The sequence below is a fragment of the Lucilia cuprina genome, chromosome 6 (assembly GCF_022045245.1).
Source record: "Lucilia cuprina isolate Lc7/37 chromosome 6, ASM2204524v1, whole genome shotgun sequence".
Taxonomy (NCBI): Eukaryota; Metazoa; Arthropoda; class Insecta; order Diptera; family Calliphoridae; genus Lucilia; species Lucilia cuprina.
This window is the reverse complement of record NC_060954.1, coordinates 57,695,442-57,703,147: the sequence shown is the minus strand read 5'-3', so window position 1 is coordinate 57,703,147 and position 7,706 is coordinate 57,695,442.

Below are 7,706 nucleotides of genomic sequence, written 5' to 3'. Positions count from 1 at the left end.
GACTATAGACTAGACTATAGACTAGACTATAGTCTACACTATAGACTAGACTATAGACTAGACTATAGACTAGACTATAGACTAGACTATAGACTAGACTATAGACTATAAACTAGAAAATAGTCTATACTATATCTAAACTACAGACTAGGCTAGAGACTAGATTATATAATATAGGTTAGACTACAGTTTAGTAGTCTAGATTATAGTATAGTTAATTAATCATGCCTTAGGAGTATTTTTGCTCTTATTAAATGTTTACCAAAACTGTTATAAAATTCCTCTAGAAACTTACAAGTTTATAAATGTCATTATATTTAATTAACTAATTTAAAATTTCTTGTTAAAAAGCTTAACAAAATTATCATGAAATTATTTAGCAAACTTTTATCTACTGCGTACAAACATTTAAAAAAAATTGAAAATAAAAATAGTAAAAAGCTCTTGTACTTAATAGCATTTGAAGAATATATACAAGAAGTACCGGTTGTAGTGGTGGTGGCAGCAAGCAAAAAATCAAGCAACAAAATGTTACACAACATTTTTAACAAATCTTAAGCACAAGTAATAAATGTCAACATTTTGTACACAACGTTAGGCGATTTTACTCTAGCAGTTGGTATAACTTACAAAAACAACAAAGCTTAATATAAAGTTAAAGGCGCATCTGCCAGCGCTAGAAAAAAGCGTGCTAGAAAAAAAAACTTGCAAAAATACTAAATAAAAATAATATTGCAAATTTCAAATAAATGAACGTAAAAGAAGTTGAAAATGAAAAAAAAAAAAAAATACTCATGTGCTACAAGTCATAAAAATCGTGACTTTAAAAGTTCAACAACATTTTTAAACGGTACAACAAAAATAACAATATTTCTAAGACCACAAAGACTATTAATGGATTCAAAACAAACCCTTTTTAATTTTTTACTTTGTGTTTTTTTTTTTGCTAAAAACAAAAGAAGTGTTAAATACTTTTAAAAAACTTCTATTATATTTTATTTAAAAAAATTTTATATCTTAACAAAATACGTTTGATCTATAAACGTGCTTTAAGTTAAATTACAACAACTAAAATAGCAAATAACTTTAGCGAAAAAAAAATAAATATTCTTAAGTTATTGTCATTTATAGTAATAAATTGTTGTTGTTGTAGTTGCTGTTGCTAAACTAAAACGGATGTCTATGTTTAACAAAATAATTATTTTCGAAATTGCGTTAACGTTTCTATTTATTAACAAAATGTGACGTTTAATTGTTGTTTTTGTATTTGTTGTAAATTAACAATTGTTGTTTTTTTTTTGTTTTTTAATTTTATAGGTGTTATGGCATTTGTTGTATTTAATTAGCCAAGAATTTAATGATGCTTAAATGCCGTTACAAGTGACTAAACTTTTTGCTAAACGGGTTTTGTAAGAATTGAAATATAAATTTTGAAAATTTTAAATAATTGCTGACAATAAAGCAATTTAAAAAAAATTAAACGTTTCTTGCAAAAATTAAATTGATTTATTAAAAAAAAATTAATAACACTTGAAAAGTAAAAAAAACTTTATGAATTTCTAACGAAATACATTTTGCTTTAAAAGCTTTAGCTAAAAATATAAATTTATTCCTCTTTCAAAAATAAAGTTTTTTTCTTTAATAAAAGCTTTTCTGTTTAAAAGCTGCTTTAACCAAACCCTTGTTTAAATCTTCTTTCAGCAAAGTTTTTTTTTACAAAAAGCTTTTATTCAAAAATAGTTAAAGCTTCTATTGCAAAATCAGATTTTTTTTAAACAAGCAATATTTTCTACCAAAAGGCCTCTTCTAGAAAAAGCTTAAATGCTAATTTTACAAAACGGTTGTTTAAACCTTCTTTACAAAAAGCTTTCATTCAAAAATAGTTAAAACGACAAATTTTAAAAAATAAAATTATATTTATCACAAAAAAATAAGAAAAAAATTCAAAACGCATTTTTTGAAAAAAAAAACTTCTCTTAAAGTTTTAAAAAAGCTTTTAATAACGAAAATTAAAAAAAAGCTTTAAAATCAGCTCAAAAAATGTATTCAAAAGCTTTCTAAAAGAAGTTTAGCTTTAAAAACTTTATTATTAAAAATTTTCCACAAAAAGCTAAAAAAAACTTTTCATGACAATATTAAGAAAAAGTTTTAAACTAAGTTTTACAGAAAGTTTGTTTTAAAAAGAGCTTTAGTTAAAAAATAAAAAATAACATAAAAAATTTTAAGCAAATGTTTAAACATTTGTTTTAAAGAAGCTTTCAGTAACAAAAATTAAAAAAAAGTCCTAAAAGTTTATTCTTCTTAAAAGCTTTTAGCTTTAAATTAACTTTTTTTAATCATATGTCTGAAAATGTGTTTTAAAAAAGCTTTTTGTGACAAAAATTAAAAAAAAGCTCGAAAATTTTATTTTTCTTAAAAGCTTTCTATAAAATGTTTAGCTTTAAATAAGCTTTTTTTCTTACTAAAAATGTATCCCAGAAAGCTTTTTAAGACAACATTAAGAAACAATTGTAAATTAATGTTTACTAACAAAAATAGATTTTTAATGTATAACAAATATCATTTTACAATTAAGCTTTTCTCGAGTAAATTTTTAATTACAAACAGGAAATTTTTACGTTTTTTTCTAGAAGAGCTTTTCTTTTCATTTCTTTTCTTTTCTTTTCTTTTCTTTTCTTTTCTTTAAAAAAAGTTTTTTCCTTCAAAAAAGCTTTTTTTCTAAAATAAATTAAAAGACAGAAATTAAGATAAGAAAATGTTTACTAAATAAGTTTTTTTAAGCTTTTAGTAACAAAAAATAAAAAAAGCTTTTAAAGTTAATTCTTCTTTAATGTTTTTTATAAAAAGTTTATATTTAAAAAGCTTTTATAAAAACATTTTTCTAAAAAAGTTTTTTTTACTAAATTAAAAAAAAGAAGCTTTTAGTAACAAAAAATTAAAAGAAGCTTTACAAAAGTTCGTGAAGTTAATTTGTCTTAAAAGCTTTTTATAAAAAGTTTATATAAAAAGCTTTTATAAAAAGTTTTTTTTTTCGAAAAGCTTATTTTAGAAAATTTTATTTATTTAAAAAGTAGAGAAAAAACACATTTCTTAAAGAATGGCAGGTAATGAAAATATTAACAAAAAAAGCTTTTTATTAATGTTTTGTAATAAAATTTTGCAAATTTTCTGGAAAAACTACGAAACTTTTAAAACAAGTTTCTTGCTTAAGTCTTTTGTTTGTGAAATACATGTACGTTTTTCTTATTATTGTTGTTTTTATTAATAACAAATTCACACTCTTTGTTGCTGTTTAGTATTTTTTTGTTTTCATTGTAAATTTTTCAATTTTCTTTTAAAGTTTTGTTTTTCTTTTGTGTTACATGAGCAATTTAATAAAAAACTAGCTTTTTTAAATGCACTTCCATATGTTTAGATCTAACATATAATATAGTATTTGCAACTAAAAACAAAAGTATTATTGTTTGTCAAAAATTTATTATTGCTCCCACAAATAAAAACAAAAACCTTTTAATAGGAAAACACACAATGACAAAATGGTTTGAAATTTCATTTCCTTTTTTTTTGCTGTGCAAAAAAAAAACGTAAACAAAACAAAGAAATATATATTACTAAAGCAATTATTGCTTAATCTTGTAGTTTTTTTTTTTTTTTTGATATTGTTTTTATTTTATTATGTCGTTGTTTTGTTGCTTTTAAGCTTAGAGGCAAATAAAAGTTTTGCTAAGAAAAATACTTTTTTTTAAGTTTTGCCTTTTTTCATCTATTTTGTTTTATTTTTAGCAGAAACAAAAGCAAAAGAGTGCAAAGTAGACAAGATAAAATTAAGAAATGTTAAATTGTCATGGGAAAAGCCCTAAATAATGATACACAACAGCATGAACAAAAAAAATGAGCAGCAGCAACAACAACAAAAAAGTAATTGAAATGAAAACAAAATCACAATAACAACTTTATTACCACCAAAGGCCAAATGATAATTGTTTAAAATAGTTTAAAAATAAAAATTGTGGGAAATAGAAATAAAATCATTTAAAAACATTTTTAGAATAATTTTTGAAATATTTTAAAAAAATTATCAAAAAAATTTTTAATAACAAATTTTATGTAAAAAAAATATTTTATTAAATGTTTATAAACATTAGCATAAATTTATATCTAAATAAAATCTAACAAATTTACTAACTAAACATATAAACAGAAAATAAATCATGACAATGTAATTGTAAACCAAAAAGAAAAAACATAACAAAAACTGGTCTAAAACTTCGAGATTTGTTGACGTTTAACAAAACGCCAACTCTTGGTAATTTATAAAAAAAATGCAACAGCAATTTAAAGGAGACCACTGCTGTAACTCTAAAGCCATAAGCTAAAAGCTGCTAAATAAATTAAAAAAAAAAAATAAAAAAACAACTTTCGTTTATTGCAACATTTTGCTTTTTTGCAGGCTTTAAACAACCAGATTTGCTACTTTACCAAGATATGTTGTTGTTGCTATTGTAGCTGCTGTTGTTGTTGCTAAAAGCCAGTTTAGTTTGAAAGGAAAATCAACAATACATATATTACATTAACATTAATGTTTGTTATATTAAAAAAAAAAACAAATAATAACCAACAACAATTTTAATTAGAAATATATTTCAAAAGAATTTCTAAAAAAAAATAATTTTTAAACTAAAATAGTTTTTATTATTAGTTTTTATTTTAGCTTTTAACAGGATTTGTTAAAAATCGCATAAACAGTCCTTTAAACATAAACATACATTAACTCACTAATACAAGAAAAAAATCTTTTTCACTTAAGTGCAATATACTAGAGAACGAACTGATCTTTATCTAGAAGAAAAATTCACAAAAAAAACTTTATTTAAATGATTTACCAACCGACCCAGTGATCCATATACCAACCGACCCAGTGATCTATTTACCAATCTAAATGGCGAACTCACTACCGATCAATCCAGGGATGATACCAATCGAACTATTTAGCAATCTAACTATTGACTTATATAAAGATCTATTGAGTGATCTATTTATCTTAAAGTCTATATAGTGGTCAAACAATCTATAAAGCGTTATATCTGGTGAATTAGCTACCAATGTATCTATCTAAGGTAATATATATCAAGCAATCTACTTATCAATATTCTGATCAATCTATTTATATATACCAATACATCTATCGAGTTACCGATCGATTTATCTAACGATCAATCCACGAATATATAAATACTCTCAACGATCTACCGATCTTTCTAGCGATTAACCTAACGATAAATCGAATGTTCTTGCTTCTACCCTATCTGCCCATCTTCCATTCTAAATCGTAACCAATAACGATCTTCCATTCCGTCGAGTACCATCTATCTATCTATCTATCTATCTATCTATCTATCTATCTATCTATCTATCTATCTATCTATCTATCTATCTATCTATCTATCTATCTATCTATCTATCTATCTATCTATCTATCTATCTATCTATCTATCTATCTATCTATCTATCTATCTATCTATCTATCTATCTATCTATCTATCTATCTATCTATCTATCTATCTATCTATCTATCTATCTATCTATCTATCTATCTATCTATCTATCTATCTATCTATCTATCTATCTATCTATCTATCTATCTATCTATCTATCTATCTATCTATCTATCTATCTATCTATCTATCTATCTATCTATCTATCTATCTATCTATCTATCTATCTATCTATCTATCTATCTATCTATCTATCTATCTATCTATCTATCTATCTATCTATCTATCTATCTATCTATCTATCTATCTATCTATCTATCTATCTATCTATCTATCTATCTATCTATCTATCTATCTATCTATCTATCTGTCTGTCTGTCTGTCTGTCTGTCTATCTATCTATCTATCTATCTATCTATCTATCTATCTATCTATCTATCTATCTATCTATCTATCTATCTATCTATAAAGGATCCGTCCTTTGACGTTCTTAATCCTGTGATATAAAAATCTATCTATCTACCGATTTATCCATAGATTTAACTTATCAATCTAGTGATAGCAATCTACCTAGATTGCAATCAGTGATCTATCCAGCGATGCCTATACCGATCGAAATGATTTACTACTGATCTGTCTACTGATATAAACCATTATATAACATTAACATAAATTTTTCTTATAAATCGGATTATTTTTTAACAAGTAAATATATTAGGTTTTTCTCTGCATAACGACTTTTTCTCATGACAACTGTGTGAATCTTGAAATTATATTTTTGGCAATTTAAACAAACCACTTACATTCAACAAATTTTAAAAAAGCAAAATGTATAAAGTTTTTACTATAAATTTTATAATCAATTAACCATAAATTATTGGCCTGTCGATCATAAACATCACTCACTGTCAAAGCAGATTTTTTGTTTTTATTTTATTTGACTATTTTGTTAGCCTTTTAATTTAACAGAATGTCAAGAGTTCACTATGAAAATGCCATTTTAAGTTTACAAAATAAGAAGTAACTAAAATATATTATATAGACAAAAATTACATAAGACACTTAAATATGAGCAGTTTAAAGTAATAAATACTAAACTTTTTACAAAATTTATCATTTAACTTTACTACTAGAGTAGATTTATCATGTAAATTAATGTTTTTAAAGTGCTAATAGCTCCTTAAAAATAATTTAAAAAAAAAATTGTTGTGTAGGTGTTAATGGAAGTCATAAATTAAAAACCTAAAAAAAAATTACTTAAAAATTTATTTTATAAAAATACTTGTAATCGTTTAACAAAAAATGATTAGCTTTTGTAATTTGTGAAATCATTTGAAAATTAACATTTATAAAACATCAACAAATTGTTATTAAATATTCAAAACAAAACTGAAATTATATCATGCACTTGTTGTCAATTTTATGTTTTTTATTATTTTTTCTTCATGTGTAATGATTGATTGACAACTCTTACTTTCTTTTAAGATTGATGATAATGATGTATATAAACACATTTTTATATAAACATATATCTTCTGTTACTTTTTGAAACCAATTATTTATGATACATTTTGAAAATCAAAGTAAAAATTATAAAAATTAAAAAAAGCGCAAATCTATATAATTAGAGAAAATTATAGATAAAAATGAAAGTTTAATAAAAAAACACAAATGTTTAGTTTTAGAAATGCCAATGATAAAACTATAAAAATTTTGAAAATGAACATAATTATACTTTAAACTTACATACACACACACACATCATAATGATAGTGAAATAAAGAAATTATTTTCACGGGTTATTAAATAATTTTATGGAAACGAAATTAAGAAATGACAAAATTTGTTTTTGCATTTAGGAGGAAGAAATTGTTTTGCTTAAAGTGATTAAAAGATTTTTATATTAAATTTAGACATGTCTCAGGAATTGTACTTATACTACCCTACACTGTAGTCTAATTTATAGTCTAATATATTTTCTAGACATCACTTGAATAAATACTCCATTCTATAGTCTGCTCTTTATTCTAGTCTAGTCTATATTATAGTCTAAGGTCTAGTCTAGTTTATGGTCTTTTCTATAGTTAAATTTATACTCTAGTATATAGGCTAGTATATAGTCTAGTCTATAGTCTAGTCTATAGTCTAGTCTATAGTCTAGTCTATAGTCTAGTCTATAGTCTAGTCTATAGTCTAGTCTATAGTCTAGTC